This window comes from Macrotis lagotis, chromosome 6, assembly GCF_037893015.1.
Source record: "Macrotis lagotis isolate mMagLag1 chromosome 6, bilby.v1.9.chrom.fasta, whole genome shotgun sequence".
NCBI lineage: Eukaryota > Metazoa > Chordata > Mammalia > Peramelemorphia > Peramelidae > Macrotis > Macrotis lagotis.
The window spans coordinates 127366962-127385620 of record NC_133663.1 but is presented as its reverse complement, the minus strand read 5'-3'; the positions used below and the strand labels follow the sequence as shown (position 1 = coordinate 127385620).

At 35.4% G+C, this 18659-nt stretch overlaps 1 long non-coding RNA gene across 1 annotated transcript in view; it reads left to right on the top strand.

Moving 5' to 3' along the window:
- LOC141491822 (uncharacterized) overlaps window positions 1-17500 on the top strand; it is a 130355-nt gene extending 112855 nt beyond the window's left edge. The window contains exon 3 of the long non-coding RNA XR_012469781.1: window positions 17367-17500. This is a non-coding gene — a long non-coding RNA (uncharacterized LOC141491822). The remainder of the gene's footprint in view (window positions 1-17366) is intronic.
- The last annotated feature ends 1159 nt before the right edge of the window (window positions 17501-18659 follow it).

Genomic DNA, 18659 nt, shown 5'->3' with positions numbered 1-18659 from the left:
TCCATTGCCATACAAAAATAAAAAAAAAATACAAAGCAAAACAATAATACCCAAAGAGTTATTAAAGTATCACTCCTAGGTCTATTTCTAAAGATGATTAGGGGGAAAAGAAAAGAGCCTATATGTTCTAAAATATTTATAGCAGCTTTCTGTTGTGACCAAAAAAACTGAAAATTGAGGATATGGCTGTCAATTAGGGAGTTGCTGAACAAGATGCAATATATGGCTATGATGCAACACTATAAGAAATGATGAGTTCAATGGTTTTCGAAAAACATGGATAGACACACAAAATAATAAAGAAGAAAATGAATTGTACCAAATGAATGTTGTATACAGTAACAGAAATATTGTTTTAAGAATGACATAAATATCAAAATTAACTACAAGTGACACTATCTGCTTCCAGAAAAAGAAAAGTATATATATATGTGTGTGTGTGTGTGTCTGTGTGTATGTATATGTATATACTGTAGATCAATGGTAGCCATCTCTAGGGTGGAAGAGGAGGGAGAGAAGGAAAAAAGAAATATATGTTATAACTTTATTATATATTTAAAAGGAATAGCAAGTTGTATATAATAGATTTGCAGTTTCATGTGCAATTATCTTTTTTATTATACTGTTATGTAAATGTTTCTTTTATTTAATACATTAAAAGTAAAATAAATATTTTTTAAAATGCTAATATAAATAAATGTTAACAATACAGATTAAAAAATGACAAGCAAGGCATAAAACAAGGAAGTTTTGCTCAGTATTTTAAAAGAAAGTAATTTTGCCATAATCCAAATGGAAAAGAAATTCTCCATAGATTATGAAGTCTTCTAGAAGCTTCTGTTGTAGATGTCATTTAGTCTATTATATCATACACACACGCACGCACACACACACTCACATACACACACACACACACACACACACACACACACACACACACACAACACCCCAGGTTATCACCAGGTCTCTTCAAAGAAATTCATGTACATTCATAAGAGATTCAAGTAACAATATACATAAGAAAAAAAGAATGGATCAAAATGCCTTTTTGCTGAGATTATGACAAAAATATTGAATGAAAGTCCAGTGACACAATCTATTAGTACAGATAACTAGAAGAAAACATGCAGATAAACAATGAGTTGGACCCACAATTAAAAGGAAAGAATGTAGTTAAACTAGGTTGAAGGTGAGAAATTGTGCATCATTACCAATAATCCTATATGCTTCCTGATGCAAAACTCATCTTGTTAATATTAATATTCTTCTGGTGTTACTATATGTCCAAGAACTATGTGGAACATAACGGTCTCTGAAAAATAAAAGCAAAGGGGCAGCTAGGTGGTGCAGTGGATAGAGCACTGGCCCTGGAGTCAGGAGTACCTGAGTTCAAATCCGACCTCAGACACTTAATAATTACCTAGCTGTATGACCTTGGGCAAGCCACTTAGCCCTATTTGCCTTGCAAAAACCTAAATAAAATAAAATAAGAGCAAGAGACACATGTATTGGCTGTAAAGTTACTAGAAATTTACAAGAGGCAAAGCAAAGCTCACCAATCAAACTAATCTTTTTCCAGTCAAGCAGCATGATTTAAGTCTCATAATCTCTCAAGAATATAGAGGGGGTCAGAACTGTCTATGTAATTAAATTTTGGTACTGAGATAGTTTTAACTCAAAGGTAGCACTGTGACTATTTCCTGGTGAAAAAAATCAAGCAGTCCTGAAGGTAAGAAGTAAGGAGCCTGAAGCATATTACTGATAAAGATTTATTTATATGCAAAAAATGTTGTAAGTGATATAATCCAGAAAATGTAAAATAAGAAGAGTGTGAAAAGTAGATAGATTTTGTCATATAGTAAGGGATAATAGATAGCAACATGAGGGCTACTCTGGTCCTCATGAAATATTAAATGGTCTGGAATAAGGTCATTGGGTAGATTATTTACAAAAGATTTATGATAGCATATTGACAAGAGTGCATGGACAAAAATCACCCAGGATGAATAAAGTCAAATGGGAATATTCTTGAACTCATAGGGAAGTTACCCATAATGATTTCACAGAATCACTGAAATACTAAAGAATATTTAGTATTCTAAAGGAAACACAAAGAAGTATGCTAGGCAGCAGTGCTGAGAAATTATAATGCCAATGTTAATAGAAATATAGTTCCTATGCTCATGGAGTTTACAATCTAATTGTGAAGACTGTAGGTACAGTTTTACAAAATATAAATTAGAATATTATAAATGCACCAGAGAAATAACAAAATGGTACCATTCAGTTTCAGAAGTAGGAAAGATTATTTCCAGTTTGGAAATAAGGGAGACTTTGTGGTGCCTGACTTGGAGATTAAGATATGGAAAGGATTTCACCTGGTAGAAATGGTGACATTCTAGGCATTGGAGGTAGTGGGAGCAAAGATATGGAGTTAGAAAAACATGGAACAAATTTGGATATCATTAAATGTGTATGTGTGTATATATGTGTGTTTGTGTGTGTGTGTGTGTGTGTGAGAGAGAGAGACAGAGACAGAGACAGAGACAGAGAGAGACAGAGAGAGAAAGAGAGAGACAGACAGAGAGAGAGACAGACAGAGAGAGAGAGACAGACAGAGAAAGAGAGAGAGAGAGAGAGAGAGAGAGAGAGAGAGAGAGAGAGAGAGAGAGAGAGAGAGAGGAGAATGAACAAGACTTTGGAAGTTAGATGGAGAGAAAACACTCAAACTCATATGGACCTGGTTACCTAAAAGCTTCCAAAGATATATGACCCTGCCAAGGAGCCATGGTCAGTGGAGGAGTTCTTCAAATTCCTTAAAGAAATGAGTTACTGAACCAGGCAGGGACCAAGAAGAGTTAAGGACAGTTACAATATGGAGGAGTAAACTCAGAACTTCCCATTCCCTGGTATTGGGGGGAGGGATGGGGCAAGATGGAAGTCCACTCTACCAATAACAAGTGCATTTTGTCTTGCTCGGCATAGAGAAAACTCTCCTATACGTCAGCACTACTGGTCTGAAGGATAGTTTATATGCCTGGGGAAATGAGATTCACTGGAGAAGGAAGGATAATTGTTTGATTATTTATGTTTCATTACAAATCCTCTGAATTGTTTTGGTCAGTGTCCTATTTTCAATGTCTTGATGGTATGTTACAGAGACCTAGACATGAGTCCAATTCTAACATTCTCAAAAGAAATCCTAGGTGAAAACAACTAAATGAAATGGTATGGTGATGGAAAAGAACTCAGTACTGAATGTAGTCTCTGGAAGGAAGAGCTTCAGTTCAATACCATAACTTACAGGCTATTCAAATTAAAAAAAAAAACACAGTAATTTGTCCATCATCTGGGGAATGGCTAAAACAAGCTGTGTCATATGATTGTGATGACTATTGTTCTATAAGAAATGACAAGCAGGATGATTTCATTAAAAAGCCAGAAGGACTTACATGAACTGTTGCAAAGTGAAGTGAGCAGAACCAGGAGTACACATATATATACAGCAAAAGCAATATTATGAATGACTTATCTATCTTAGTAATATAATGATCAAGACAATCCCAAAGGGCACATGATGAAGCATATTATAGCCTCCATGGGAAGAACTTATACTCACTGAATACAAACTGAAACATGTTATTTTTTTTCTTTCATTCTTTCTTTCTTCCTTCACTCATTTCTTCCCTCCTTCCTTCCTTCCTTCCTTCCTTTTTTTCTTTCTCTCTTTCCTTCTTGCTCTCTTTTTCTTCCTTCTTTCTTTCTTTCTTTCTGCCTCCCTTTCTGTCTTCCTTTCTTTCTTTGTGTTCTTGTACAAAATGAATATTATGAAAATGTTTTACATGATTGCACATGTATAAAGTAAATAAGATTACATATGATCTCTTGTTGGATGTTGGGGAGGGATAGAATTTAGAATTCAAAACATAAAATTTTTAAAAATTGTTTTAACTTCTATTTAGGGAAAAATAAAATGATTCTTTAAAAACAACATAGATTAAATGAACTTTATAATTTTAGGGTGACTTTCCACCCTAAATATACAATTAAAGAAATTTCAATAGCTTGAAATGCTTGTTATGATATTCAGAATATAATAAAAACTCAAGGGTGGGGAGAACTCATTTTGGTACATCTATAGCTTGTTTACAGTACTACCTTTACTAAATTTCATAAAACTAAAAGAATCTTAAATTTGGAAGGAGCCATAAAAATCTCCTTATGTATTTTTTTTTAATTTAAAGAGGCACAAAAAGATTCATTGATTTGTACCGGATTAAAGAGATTTTCCATTCTCTTGCATCTATCTTCTCACATGTAAAGTGGCAACAGTTGCCATCCTTTCAGGACAGAACTAAGAAATCACTTACAAAATCAGCATAGTTTAATCACAAATTTAAGTATTGTCTGCCTTTTGATTAGAATTTCAAGAATTAACATGTTTAGAAACGGTTGATAGTAATATTGGAGTGGGGGGTGTAGGGGTGAAGGGAAACTTTCCTAGGGGAAAAAAATGAAAATTTTTCCTTCTTAAAAATAGAATTTGGATAAAAATGAAATTCAGGTTGTTCCCAATTGTGATATGTGCCATTTGAATCATCTCAAGGGCCTTAAAGTGATTTAAAAAGTAGCCTATTAATTTATCTACAATATATCCATACTCAAAAAGAATGTAAAGAAACTTCTGCCAAATCTGCTGCATTAATTCCAATTGAAAGAGCAATGAACCAAACTACCGGCCAAGATGGCAGAGAGAAGAAAGGCACAGTTCTAAAGTCTCCTGATCTCTTCCCCATCTATCACATGAAACAAACTTCTTAAAAGAAATCTGACCCACAAAACACAGAAAGAAAAGCCAGGAGAAAGAACATCTACCTCAGGATTTGTATCCGGCAGCAGCATTGGCCAGAATGTGGGCAGGTGAGTCTGGGCTCAGAGGGAGGAGGATCAGCCCCCATCAGCCAGAATAACAGCTGAATTGGAGCTGGGAGTCTGAGGGCCCGAGAGCTGGACCTGCTGGATCAGAGGTGGGGCTGGACGACAGGGGCTTGGGTCGGTGGGGGAGCAGAGGCTCTGGTATTGGGGCTATCCCCCTGGAGCTTGGGGACCAGGTTGGGGGGATAGTTCTGGTGCAGAAGAGCTGCCAACACCATCCTGGGCTCCTCTGGTCCCTTTACAACTCAGACCTCCTGCCAAACAAACAAATGCAAACTACTTCTGCCTCAGGCCCAGGTGTGTGAGCAGAAGAACCAGCCCAGCTGAGGAATGACCTCAGGCCAGGGTAAAGCCCAGGATTGATGAAAGGGAAAAGAATTCAATAGCTCCAACTCCTCCCTTCAAGCAAAGTGAGAAGGCCTCAGTCTAGGTCACAGACACTCCAGAGAAAGCAACCAGCACCTCCTACTGGCCAGCCAGAGAAACTGCACTCAGTGAGTAAAGCCTTTTTGATCCCAGGCCCCAGTAAACCAGCGCCTCCCCAACTCAAGGTCTTAGCAAAATGAAGACAGGTTAGCAGAAAGGTGGATCCATAGAAAAATTCCTGGAAGGGAAAGACCCTAACTCAGAGAGACCTGGAACCTCTGAGGAGAATACAATCTGGTCACCAGCACAGAAAGACTTCCTAGAAGAAATAAGGAAGGAGCTTAAAAATTTGGGAGAGACAATTAATACCTTGCAACAAGAAAACAAAACCTTAGAAAGTACAATTGGACAAATACAAAAGGAGAATAAATCTCTCAAATCATCAATTGGACCAATACAAAATGAGAATAGTTCTCTCAGATCCTCAAATGAGCAAATTCAAAAAGAAATTAATTCTCTCAAAACCTCAATTGGTCAAATGGAAAGCTCTTTCATAAGTAGAATTGACCAATTGGAAAAGGAGTTGCAAAAGGTTAATGAAGAAAACTCCTCCCCCCCAAAAAGAATGGAGTCTACAGAAACTAATGACTCCATGAGACAGCAAGAGTCAGTTAAACAAAATCAAAAAATAGAAAAAGTAGAAGCAAATGTAAAATACCTCATCAACAAAACCACTGACCTTGAGAATATATCGAGGAGGGGCAACCTGAAAATTATAGGACTTCCTGAAAACATTGAAGAGAAAAAAAGCCTGGACTTAATATTACAGGATCTAGTGATGGAAAAGTGCCCTGATATCATGGAATCGGAGGGCAAAGTAGTTATTGAAAGAATACATCGATCCCCACCAGAAAAAGATCCTAAAATGAAAACACCAAGGAATGTTGTGGCCAACTCCAGAACTATCAGATAAAAGAGAAAATCCTGCAAGCAGCCAGAAAGAAACAATTTAAATATCAAGGAGCCACAGTAAGGATCACGCAGGACCTGGCTGCATCAATATTAAGGGATCAAAGGGCCTGGAAAAAGATATTTCGAAGAGCAAGGGAGCTTGAAATGCAGCCAATAATCTACTTTCCGGCAAAGCTGAGCTTTGTCTTCCAGGGAAAAACATGGACATTTAATGAAATGGAAGAATTCCAAAAATTTCTGATGAAAAGACCAGAGCTAAACAGAAAATTTGGACATCAAACAGGAGGTTCAAGAGACACATGAAAAGGTAAAAAAAAAAAAAAGAGGGAGGGGGGCAGTAAAAGGAAAAAAATACAATCCAGTAAGTTGAAACTAGCTATATCCCAGCATGGGGGAAAAAGATTCTCATAAATATTTATAATTGTAACTCTAACAGAGAGAATACACCTAGCTAGAAATGATGGACATTCATGACCTATCCATGAGACTGCTATCTAATGGGATGTAAGTGGCTTTAACTCCACTTGGGAGAAAGCCTCTAATAACTCTCAGGGATTTTGACTCTATTCGATAGAATATACTGAACTAGAAGGGACAGACACTTAGAATTTTCTATGACTTAGATACAATGATCTAAAAAAAACTACCTCCTTAAAAAAGGGGGACAGGAAAGAGACAGGAGGAGGGAGGGGACTGAATGGGGTAAATTTCATTACACTAAGAGTTACAAAAACCCTATGGTAGTAGGGGGGAAGAAGGGAACAGAGGAGAAACACCTCAATCTTCTTCTCATCAGACTTGGCTTAAAGACAACCTACACATATTCAGTTAACTTATAAAACATCTAACCTTTCAAATATTAAAAGGGGAAAAGGGGAGGGGGTGGAGAAAGGGAAGGGGAGTGGGGGGGAAGGGGAAATAACAAAAGGAAGGGAAGGGAAAAAGGAAAACGGGAAAGGGGAAAGAAAGGGGAGGGTGTGATATAGGAGGGCAAACACACTGAAGGGGGTGTATTCAGAAAGAAAATACTGGGGAATATGGATAAAGGGGGGGGAAGGGGGAAATACAAACAGAGGGGAAGATAGCACGGAGGGCAATAAAGAATTAGTAATCATAACCTTGAATGTGATTGGGATGAACTCTCCCTTAAAACATAAGCAAATAGCAGAGTGGATTAAAAACCAGAATCCTACAATATGCTGCTTACAAGAAACTCATTTGAAGGAAAGAGATACATATAGAGTAAAGGTAAAAGGTTGGAGAAAAATATATTTTCCTTCAGCTGAAGTAAAAAAAAGCAGGGGTAGCAATCCTTATCTCAGACAAAGCAGCAGCAAAAATAGATAGTGCTAAAAGAAGATAAGGAAGGAAACTTTATCCTCCTAAAAGGAATCATACACAATAAAGTCATTTCAATATTGAATATATATGCACCTAGTGGGACAGCACCCAAATTCTTAGAGGAGAAGCTGAGAGAACTAGAGGAAGATATAGACAGCAAAACTCTACAAGTGGGAGACCTCAACCTCCTGCTATCAGATCTAGATCAATGAAATCATAAAATAAACAAGAAAGAAGTTAAGGAGGTAAATAGATTGTTAGAAAAATTAGATATGGTAGACTAATGGAGGAAACTGAATGGGGATAGAAGGGAATATACCTTTTTCTCTGCAGTACATGGAACTTATACAAAAATTGACCATGTACTAGGACATAAAAACCTAATGATCAACTGCAGAAAGGCAGAAATAGTGAATACATCTTTCTCAGATCACAATGCAATAATAGTCATATGCAATACTGGACTGAGGAGATATAGACCCAGAGCAAATTGGAAACTGAATAACCTCATTTTAAAAAATGAGTGGACCAAAAAACAATTTATAGAAAGAATTAATCATTTTATCCTAGATAATGATAATAATCAAACAACATACCAAAACCTATGGGATTGATTCAAAGCGACTCCCAGGAGATATATTATAGCTCTAAATGCTTACATGAATAAATTGGAGAAAGAGGAAATCAATGAACTAAATATGCAACTAAAAAAATTAGAGAAAGAACAAATCAAAAATCCCCAATTATATACCAAATTAGAAATTCTAAAAATTAAAGGAGAAATTAATAAAATTGAAAGCAAAAAAACTATTGAATTAATAAATAAAACCAAAAGTTGGTATTATGAAAAAACCAATAAAATTGATAAACCTCTGGTCAATTTGATTAAAAAAAAGAAAGAAGAAAACCAAATTGCTAGAATTACTAGTATCATAAATGAAAAAGGTGAACTCACCACCAATGAGGAGGAAATTAAAGTAATAATTCAAAATTATTTTGTCCAACTCTATGCCAATAAATTTGATAATCTAAGTGAAATGGATGAATATTTACAAAAATATAAGTTGTGCAGGTTAAATGAAGAAGAGATTAAATACCTAAACAACCCTATCTCAGAAAAAGAAATTCAACAAGCCATTATTGAACTCCCCCCCCAAAAAAAATCTCCAGGGCCTGATGAATCGCCTACCAAACATTTAAGGAACAATTGGCTCCAATCCTATATAAACTCTTTGGAAAAATAAGGAAAGATGGAACTCTGCCTAACTCTTTCTATGAAACCAATATAGTACTATTACCTAAATGAGAAAGAGTTAAAACAGAGAAAGAAAATTATAGACCTATCTCCCTGATGAATATAGATGCAAAAATCCTAAATAAAATCTTAGCAAAACGATTACAACAAGTTAACACTAGGATAATACATTATGATCAAGTAGGATTTATTCCAGGAATGCATGGGTGGTTCAATATTAGGAAAACTGTTAGTATACTCAATTATATCAACAACAAACCCATCAGAAATGATATGATTATATCAATAGATGCTGAAAAAGCTTTTGACAAAATACAGCATCCATTCCTATTAAAAACACTAGCGAGTGTAGGAATAAATGGACTGTTCCTTAAAATAATTAGCAGTATCTATTTGAAACCATCAACAAGCATTATATATTCAATGGGGAGAGGCTAGAGACATTCCCAATAAGATCAGGGGTGAAACAAGGGTGCCCATTATCACCACTACTATTCAATATTGTATTAGAAATGTTAGCAGCAGCAATTAGAGAAGAAAAAGAAATTGAAGGAATTAGAATTGGGAAGGAAGAGACAAAACTCTCACTCTTTGCAGATGACATGATGGTCTACCTAGAGAATCCCAAGAAATCATCTGAAAAACTACTGGAAACAATTAGCAATTTTAGCAAATTTGCAGGTTATAAAATAAACCCTCATAAATCCTCAACTTTTCTATATATGTCTAGCAAGAAACAGCAGGAAGAGCTAGAAAGAGAAATCCCATTCAAAGGAACCTCAGACAATATAAAATATTTGGGAGACTATTTGCCAAGACAGACTCAGAATCTTTTTGAAAACAATTATAAAACACTTCTCACACAAATTAAATCAAATTTAAATAAATGGGCAAATATCCGCTGGTCATGGATAGGTAGAACTAATATAATAAAAATGACAATTCTACCAAAACTAAACTATCTGTTTAGTGCCCTACCAGTCAAAATTCCCAAAAATTACTTTAATGAGTTAGAAAAAATTGTAAGTAAATTCAGATGGAGAAATAAAAAGTCAAGAATTGCCAGGAGCTTAATGAAAAAAGTGCAAAAGAAGGTGGCTTAGCCCTACCTGATCTAAAATTATATTATAAAGTATCTGTCATCAAAACTGTTTGGTATTGGCTAAGAAATAGAATTGGTGGACCAGTAGAATAGACTAGGTGTAAAAGCAGGAGATGATTATAGTAATCTGCTGTTTGATATACCCAAAGAGTCTGGCCATTGGGATAAAAACTCCCTCTTTGATAAAAATTGCTGGGATAATTGGAAGTTAGTATGGAAGAAACCTAGATTCGACCAACACCTCACACCCTTTACCAAGGTAAGATCCAAATGGTTACAGGACATAGACATAAAAAAACAATACTATAAGCAAATTAGGAGATCAAGGACTAGTCTACCTGTCAGATCTATGGAAAGGGGAACAGTTTATGACTAAGGAAGAGTTGGAGAACATCACCAAAAACCAAGTAGATGATTTCGATTTCATTAAATTAAAAAGCTTTTGCACAGATAAAACCAATGTAACCAAGATCAAAAGAAATGTAATAAATTGGGAAACAATCTTTACAACTAATGATTCTGACAAAGGACTCATTTCTAAAATATAAAGAGAACTGAGTCATATTTTTAAAACAAAAAGCCATTCCCCAATTGACAAATGATTAAAGGATATGCAAAGGCAATTTACAGATGAGGAGATCAAAGCAATTCATAGCCATATGAAAAAATGCTCTAAATCATTAATCATTAGAGAAATGCAAATTAAAGCTTCTCTGAGGTACCACTTCACACCTCTCAGATGGCCAATATGACCAGAAAGGATAATGATCATTGTTGGAAGGGTTGTGGGAAATCTGGGGCACTATTACACTGTTGGTGAAGTTGTGAACTCATCCAACCCTTCTGGAGAGCTATTTGGAACTATGCCCAAAGGGCAACAAAAATGTGCATATCCTTTGACCCAGCACTACCACTACTGGTTCTATACCCTAAAGAGATGATGAAAAAGGGTAAAAACATTACTTGTATAAAAATATTTTTAGCAGCCCTGTTTGTGGTGACAAAGAATTGGAAATCAAATAAATGTCCTTCAATTGGGGAATGGCTTAGCAAACTGTGGTATATGTATGTTACGGAACACTATTCTATTAGAAACCAGGAGGGACGGGATTTCAGGGAAGCCTGGAGGGATTTGCATGTACTGATGCTGAGTGAGATGAGCAGAACCAGAAAAACACTGTACACCCTAACAGCAACATGGGAGTGATGTTCAACCTTGAAGGGCCTTGCTCATTCCATCAGTGCAACAATCGGGAACAATTTTGGACTGTCTGCAAAGGAGAGTGCCATCTGTATCCAGATAAGGAGCTGTGGAGTTTGAACCAAGTGCAAGGACTATTCCCTTTAATTTAGAAAAAAAAAAACAGATATCTTACTGTCTGATCTTGTTACCTCTTAGACTTCTCTTCTCTTTTTTACGGATATGATTTCTCTCTCATTACACCCAGTTTGGATCAAGGTACAACATGGAAACAAAGTAAAGACTGACAGAGTGCTTTACATGGGGGGTGGGGGGAGGGAAGCGAGATTGGGGGGAAAATTGTAAAACTCAAATAATATCTTTAATAAAAATAAATTAAAAAGAAAAAGAACAAGCAATGAACCTCAAAAGAACTGTGTGTGTTATATTTTAATCACTGGAAAATTTGGAAAGCATTTTAAGAATACATTGAGCTACAAAACTCTCATTTTAACAATAACACCCCAAAGTAGTCTTCTGATGACATGATAAATCTTTCTTTGACTTTGGAATCAAGAATCTTCAAGTTGAAAGAAATCTTTGAAACTATTATCTACTAAAATAGAATAAAGTAGAGTAAAATAAAGTAATCTACTATCAAAAGTTGGTGTCTACAATATCCAAAAATAAATGACCAACCTTTGGGAGGGCCCTCTCCAAAGATGGTGTATTCATTATTAATTCCACTGAAAGCAATGGGGCATAGTGGAAGGAGCTCTGGATCTGAGTAATAAATGGGGATTGAATACCAGTTATCTTATTTGTTAGCTTCTAGGCATTTTAGGATTTTCATTTATAAGAATTCAATTCATGAAGCAATAAAAGATCAAGAATATTGGGGGAAATAATGGGAAAAATGCAAAAGAAGTGGCCTAGTTATAGCAGATCTAAAACTATATTATAAAATAGCAATCATCAAAACTGTTTGGTACAGAATAAGAAATGGAAAAGTGGATTATTGGAATAGATTAGGTACAAAAGAAACACTAATTAATAAATATAGTAATCTACTATTTGATAAACCCAAAGACTCCAGCTTTTGGGATAAGAACTCACTGTTTGATAAAAACTTCTAGGAAAACTGGAAATTAATATGGTGAAAACTGGAAATTAGTATGGCAAAAACTAGGAATAGTCCAACATCTCATGCCCTGTACCAAAATAAGATTGAAATATATATGGAATTTAGACATAAAGGTTGATACAATAGGTCAATCAGGAAAAGAAATACTCTGTCAGATGTATGGAGAGGAAAGAAGAAATAGAGAACATTAGAAATGTAAAATGCTTGATTTAAACTACATTAAATTAAAAAAGGTTTTATACAAATGAAGTCAATACAACCAAGATTAGAAGGAATGCAGAAAACTGGGGAAACAATTTTCACAGCCAGTGTTTCTGATAAAGGATTAGTTTCTTTTTTTTTTTCAAGATAATGGAGTGGTTAAATGACTTGCCCAGGTTCACACAACTAAGTAAATTGCCTTTGTATATCCTTTGACCATTTGTCAATTGGGGAATGGCTTTTGTTTTTTGAAAATTTGACTCAGTTCTCTGTATATTTTAGAAATGAGTCCTTTGTCAAAAATACCAGTTGTAAAAATTGTTTTCCAATTTGCTACATTTCTTTTGATCTTTACCATGGTTTTACCTATGCAAAAGCTTTTTAATTTGATATAATCAAGATTATCTAGGGGTTTTTTTTAGGTTTTTGCAAGGCAAATGGGGTTAAGTGGATTGCTCAAGGCCACAGCTAGGTAATTATTAAGTGTCTGAGGCCATATTTGAACTCAGGTACTCCTGACTCCAGGGCCGGTGCTCTATACACTGAGCCACCTAGTCACTCTCTAGTTTGTTTTTAATGATATTCTCCATCTCTTCCTTGGTCATAACTGCTTCCTTTTCCATAGATGTGACAGGCAAACTACAACTTGATCTTCTAGTTTGCTTATAATATTGCTTTTTATGTCTAAATCCTGTATCCATTTGGATCTTATCTTGGTATAGGGTGTGAGGTGTTGGTCTAATATACGTTTCTTCCATATTAAATTCCAATTTTCCCAAAAGTTTTTATCAAAGAGAGAATTTTTATCCAGTAGCTGGACTCTTTGTGTTTATCAAACAGCAGATTACTATAATCATTTCCTGCTATTGCACTTAGTCTATTCCACTGATCCACCACTCTATTTATTTTTTTTTGAAGTTAAAGTTTTATTATAATTACCATATGATTTTGTCCCAAATAGCTCTATTTCCAAGTTTAAAGTTAGTGGATAAATAGAATATTTATCCAAATATTAAATATTTATCTAAATATTAAACTAAATATTAAATATCTAAATATTAAATAGAATCGCTGCTACAGAGTTCCTGACCACTTAAGAACCAAGGCCAAATTGGGGAGGAGGAGGAACCAAATTGAAGCAGGGCACAGGGAAATGATGACTTTAGACTTAAAAGTCAAACCCTTTGGGGCAGGAAAAAGTAGTAAAATTCCACCTATGTTCAAGGAATACTGTCTTAGCCACTCCTTGTGGCATACACATTGGAGAATACCTGGAACCTGGTATTAAACCACTCCCCAAGCACCAAGGTGGTTAAGGATTAAGGTGATTAAGAGAATTTCTCTTTTCCCATTCTGGACATGAGTTTGGCCTGTGAGCTCCTTATATCTGACCCACATGGTCTGATCTTATGACTAGAGCCCTATGGGGCTAACTATATATAACTAGATCTTTGTTGATCCACACTTCTCTCTCTGTCTCTCTCTGTCTCTGTCTCTCTCTGTCTCTCTCTCTCTCTCTCTCTGTCTCTCTCTTTCTCTCTCTCTCTTCTCATCTCTAAGCTTTTTTCTCTTTAACAATATAGTCTTAGCCCCATGTGACTGGATCTATGTTGATCTGGGCTTTTTTCTCTCCTTCTCTTTTTAACTTAATTACTTCTTTCCCAACTTGTAACCACCAATATGGCCCAGGTTCTGTGCTAGACCCATGAGAGTCTAAGTCCAGTGCACCACTCTATTTCATAGCCAATAAAAGACAGTTTTGATGACTGATGCTTTATAATATAATTTTAGATCTGGTAAGGCTAAGCCACCTTCTTTTGCACTTTTTTAATTGAATCCCAGGAAATTCTTGACATTTTATTTCTCCATATGAATTTACTTAAAACTTTTTCTAACCTGTTAAAGCAAATTTTTGGAATCTTGATTGGTAGGGCACTTAAACAGGTAGTTTAGTTCTGGTCGAATTGTAATTTTTATTATGTTAGCTCAGCCTATCCATGAGCAGTTGATGTTTTCCCAGTTATTTAGATCTGATTTTATTTGTGTGGGAAGTGTTTTGTAACTGTTTTTAAAAAGTTTTTGAGTCTGCCTTGTCAGATAGACAGACTCCCAGGTATTTTATATTGTCTGAGTTTACTTTGAATGGGATTCTCTTTCTAACTCTTTCTGATGTATCTTGGTAGTCATATATAGAAATGTCATGGATTTATGAGGGTTTATTTTATATCCTGTGACTTTGCTATTCTGGATGGGGAAAAAAGGACAAAAATTAGATAAATACAACCCAGATCAATGAATACCATAAATATGAAAAGAACCAAAAGATATTTCAAAAATAGAGGATACTAGCAACTGACCTCCAAAGGCAAATAGCACCTAAGATAAACTGAAGGAAGCTTGGGATTTTGTAAAATGGATAAAAGAAAGGAATATATACATGAGACAAAGAGAAATAGCTAAATGAAAAGAATGATATGGACATGGAATATCATGTATGAAGAACTGTTTGATTAATATGCAAAGCTGTTAATGGGGAATAATTTGAGATAGAGGTAGTGGAGAGAAAGACTGTAGAGAGTTTTAAGTTGAGTCCAAATTTTATGTTTTTCAGGCAAAAGAATGTAAGGATAGAGAGTGTTGGGAAAGAATAGCAAATTTTATTTTGGACTTTGGAATTCAAGATGCTTACAGGACGTCCAGATGGAGATGTCCAGCAGTCATTTGATTAGTTTGGGACTGAAGTTTAAATTAGGGATTAGGACTGAATACACAGATGTTTAGGGTCATCTGTTTAGAGATGATAATTGAACCCTAGAGAACTGATGGGATAACTATAGGATAGAATTTAGATAGAGATGAGGTAAAAGCCCAAAACAGGAGCTTGGGGGGTTTGGATATTGTCTCACAGACTGGTGAAAATAGTGCAGCAAAAGAGACTGAAAAGAAATAGTCAGACAGGTATAAAGAGAAATAAGAGAAAGCAAAGCCAGTGAATGCATGGAGAAAGTATTCACAAAGAGTAGTTGACAATATCAAAAATTACAAAGAGGAAAAGTATAGTAAGGATTGAAAAAAGCCCATTGTATTAGTTTTGAGAGAGTATTTATTGGTAATCTTAAAGAGAATAAGTCCAGTATAGTGATGGGACTAAAAGAAATATTACAAGTAACTTCGAAGTGAATGGGAATTATAGTAGGAATAATATTTTTCATAATCCCTCACTACATAGTTCTTTTCTAATAAGGAAAGAAAGCTGTCTGCCTCTAAGACTTAATTGGCTCAGAGCGCTAATGACTCAAGGGGAATCTTTATTGATGAATTTTTGATCATCCAAGAAAATAAAATAGTCCAGCCCAAATATAGGCTTGGTGGATATGCCATTAAAATGCCTTATGTGTTTGCATGAAAATGAATAGAGGTTGTTTGAATGGGATATGAGGGGATATCTACTTAAGGCAAATGTGGTATCTTTACTATGATATGGCTAAGTAAGCACCTTTTTTATTAACATTTAAGTAACTTATGAGTATTTAATTTGATTCCAGTCTTGAACATGAACCACCAGCCCAGGCTAAGTCAAACCTAGTCTATTATAAGAAGTGAGGAGATGAAGAAAAGTATAGAGCAGGTTTTCTAGGAATCTGTGAAAAATATAAGGAATATAGGATAATAAGTTTAGGAGATAGCAGAATCAAGTGAAAGGTTTTAAAGGATGAGAGAGAATTGTTTGAATACTGACAAATTGCACCACTGAGCACATAAGCCCCAGGATCCTGGGAACAGTAGTAAACCCCAAGGCCACTGGCCTTACTTCTAACAGAGTTCTAGTAGATACCATCCAGGAAAACAAGTTCTGTGCAGAAAGGGACCATCATATCTACCAGCTGCCAATCTACCAGATACCAGTCACATATAGGGAAGTCAAATCAAGTCAGACTAACTAGGAGCATATGTGGGAGGTAGCATATGATGGGTAAAAATCAAACCACTGCTAACACCTCCAATGGGCAGGAGCTAAAGTTTTTGGTTCCTCAGTACTCACAGTTACCAATGACATGAAAAATAAAGTTCTCATCACCAGATTCCTTGGAATTGGACATTAGTAAATATCAAAATGGATATGATTTTATTAGTAGAAATAGCATTAAAATGCCAGATAAGAAAAGTGCCATTGCTGTTGCATGCTCAGGACCATAGGACCATCTAACTAATAGTTATATGTGATCTCTCCCTTGAGAATGCAGGTTCTCTGAAAACATGGATTATTCTTTGCACATAGAAAATACTTAATAAATTTTTTATCCAATTCATTCATTCATCCATGCAAATGATACCTTATTACTTATCTTCAAAGGTTTTTGTGAGAAAAGGATCAATACTAGTCAAATACTAGTAAATTATTAGTGAGACAGGAGGAATATTACTTTATTTGAGGTAGCTCATTTCATTTTCAAATAACCTTAATTATAAATAAATTCTGTATCTGAAACCAAAATTTGTCTTCTTATAACTTCTATCCATGGATTCTACCTATACCCTTTGGAGTCAAACAAGTCTCAACCCTTTCCCACAAACAATGCTCAAAATATTTGAAGAGAACATCATGTACTCTACCAAGATTTTTCTTCTCCCAGCTATAGGTTCCCATTTCCTTGAACCTATCCATATAGATCACTTTAGGAATTCCCTCACTACCTTGGTGAGGGGCTTAGGAATCCAAGTCCTTACATACTTCACTATAAAAATGCCAAAGATATTTGAATGATGCCAGAGAGCTTGAAATATATGGACCTGCTCACATGTGGTAGGATTTTCCTTTTTGTTGAAGGAGGAGTCAGAAGATGCAAGCCCTCATTTCTGCTTTCTCTAGGCCAGTGTTTTCCTGAGATGTATCACAGCAGCTTGAACACAAAAGAATCAACAGAGCAGGACATTGGTATGGCAGACATTGCAAAGATATTCAGGCATTTGGAAACTCTTGAGTAGCCCAGGCCATCTGGAGAAAGAGGAAAGACTGCAGTATGTTAATATACTTGCAAATTTGCAAGACAGTCAGGTTGTACAACTAACAATTGATTACATTTGCTTTTTGCTGAAGTTTATGAGTTCTTGGGGGCAATTTGGTGGGGGAGAATTGCAAATCAAGATGGAATTTCCATATGGTGTTCAGATGCTCTCACTTTCATATCAGATCTCAAACCCACATTCCAGTCATGACTTCTCTCTACTCCTTCCCTTGAGGATCATAGAATAATGCAGAGATCAATTGAATTCAATTTAGAAAAGATTTATTCATCTCCTACTATGTGCAAGGCCTGGGGATACAAATAAAAACAGTGAAATGGATTTAGCAGCTAAGAGATCATTGGCAACATTGGAAAAGCCAATAACTTTGAAATACAAATATAAGAATGAGGAGATGCATAAAAGGCAAATTTTAAATGAGCAATCAGAAAAGACTTTATAAAGAGGAATTATTTACATTCTAATGGACAAAAGAGATGAAACAAAGATCCTTTCAGCATCCTAATATCAACAGAGATCAGGGAGATAGTAAAATGAGATGAAAAGAAATCAAGGAGATAGTTAAATGAGATGAAAATCTGTTTGTGTGTGTGTGTGTGTGTGTGTGTGTGTGTGTGTGTGTGTGTGTGTGTGTGTGTGTGTGATGGGAATGGGGAAAGGATATACTGGTAAGAAAGGGTGTAGCAAGTATGGAGGAACTTATTAGCCTATATAATTGAGTATACAATTCTATGTGAATGTGGAAAGGGTCAGGCGAGTGGACATAATTTGAACCACACTTTTCTAAACTGGTCAAAAGAGGGCAGAGCACATGAAGACTTCATTAAAGAAATGAATTCAATAGGATTATATGAAAGATTAGGAAGACAAAAAAAGTGGGAATATGGTAAAGAACAGCTTCAGGGATTTACTTATTTAGTCATAAGCAAAACTTGGAAAGAGATCATAAAGAAATGTTTGAAGCAAAAGAAAAAGGTAAGAATGTATACTTAAGAGAGAGTTGGCAGAAAAGAGAAAAAAAGCAAAAAAAAGTACAGCATAGTGGAAAATATAGTTAACATAGTTAAATATAGTTAATTCCAAATTAACTATAACTATAAAGTGACTGGGCTGAACTTAAAATAAAGCAGAAGATAGC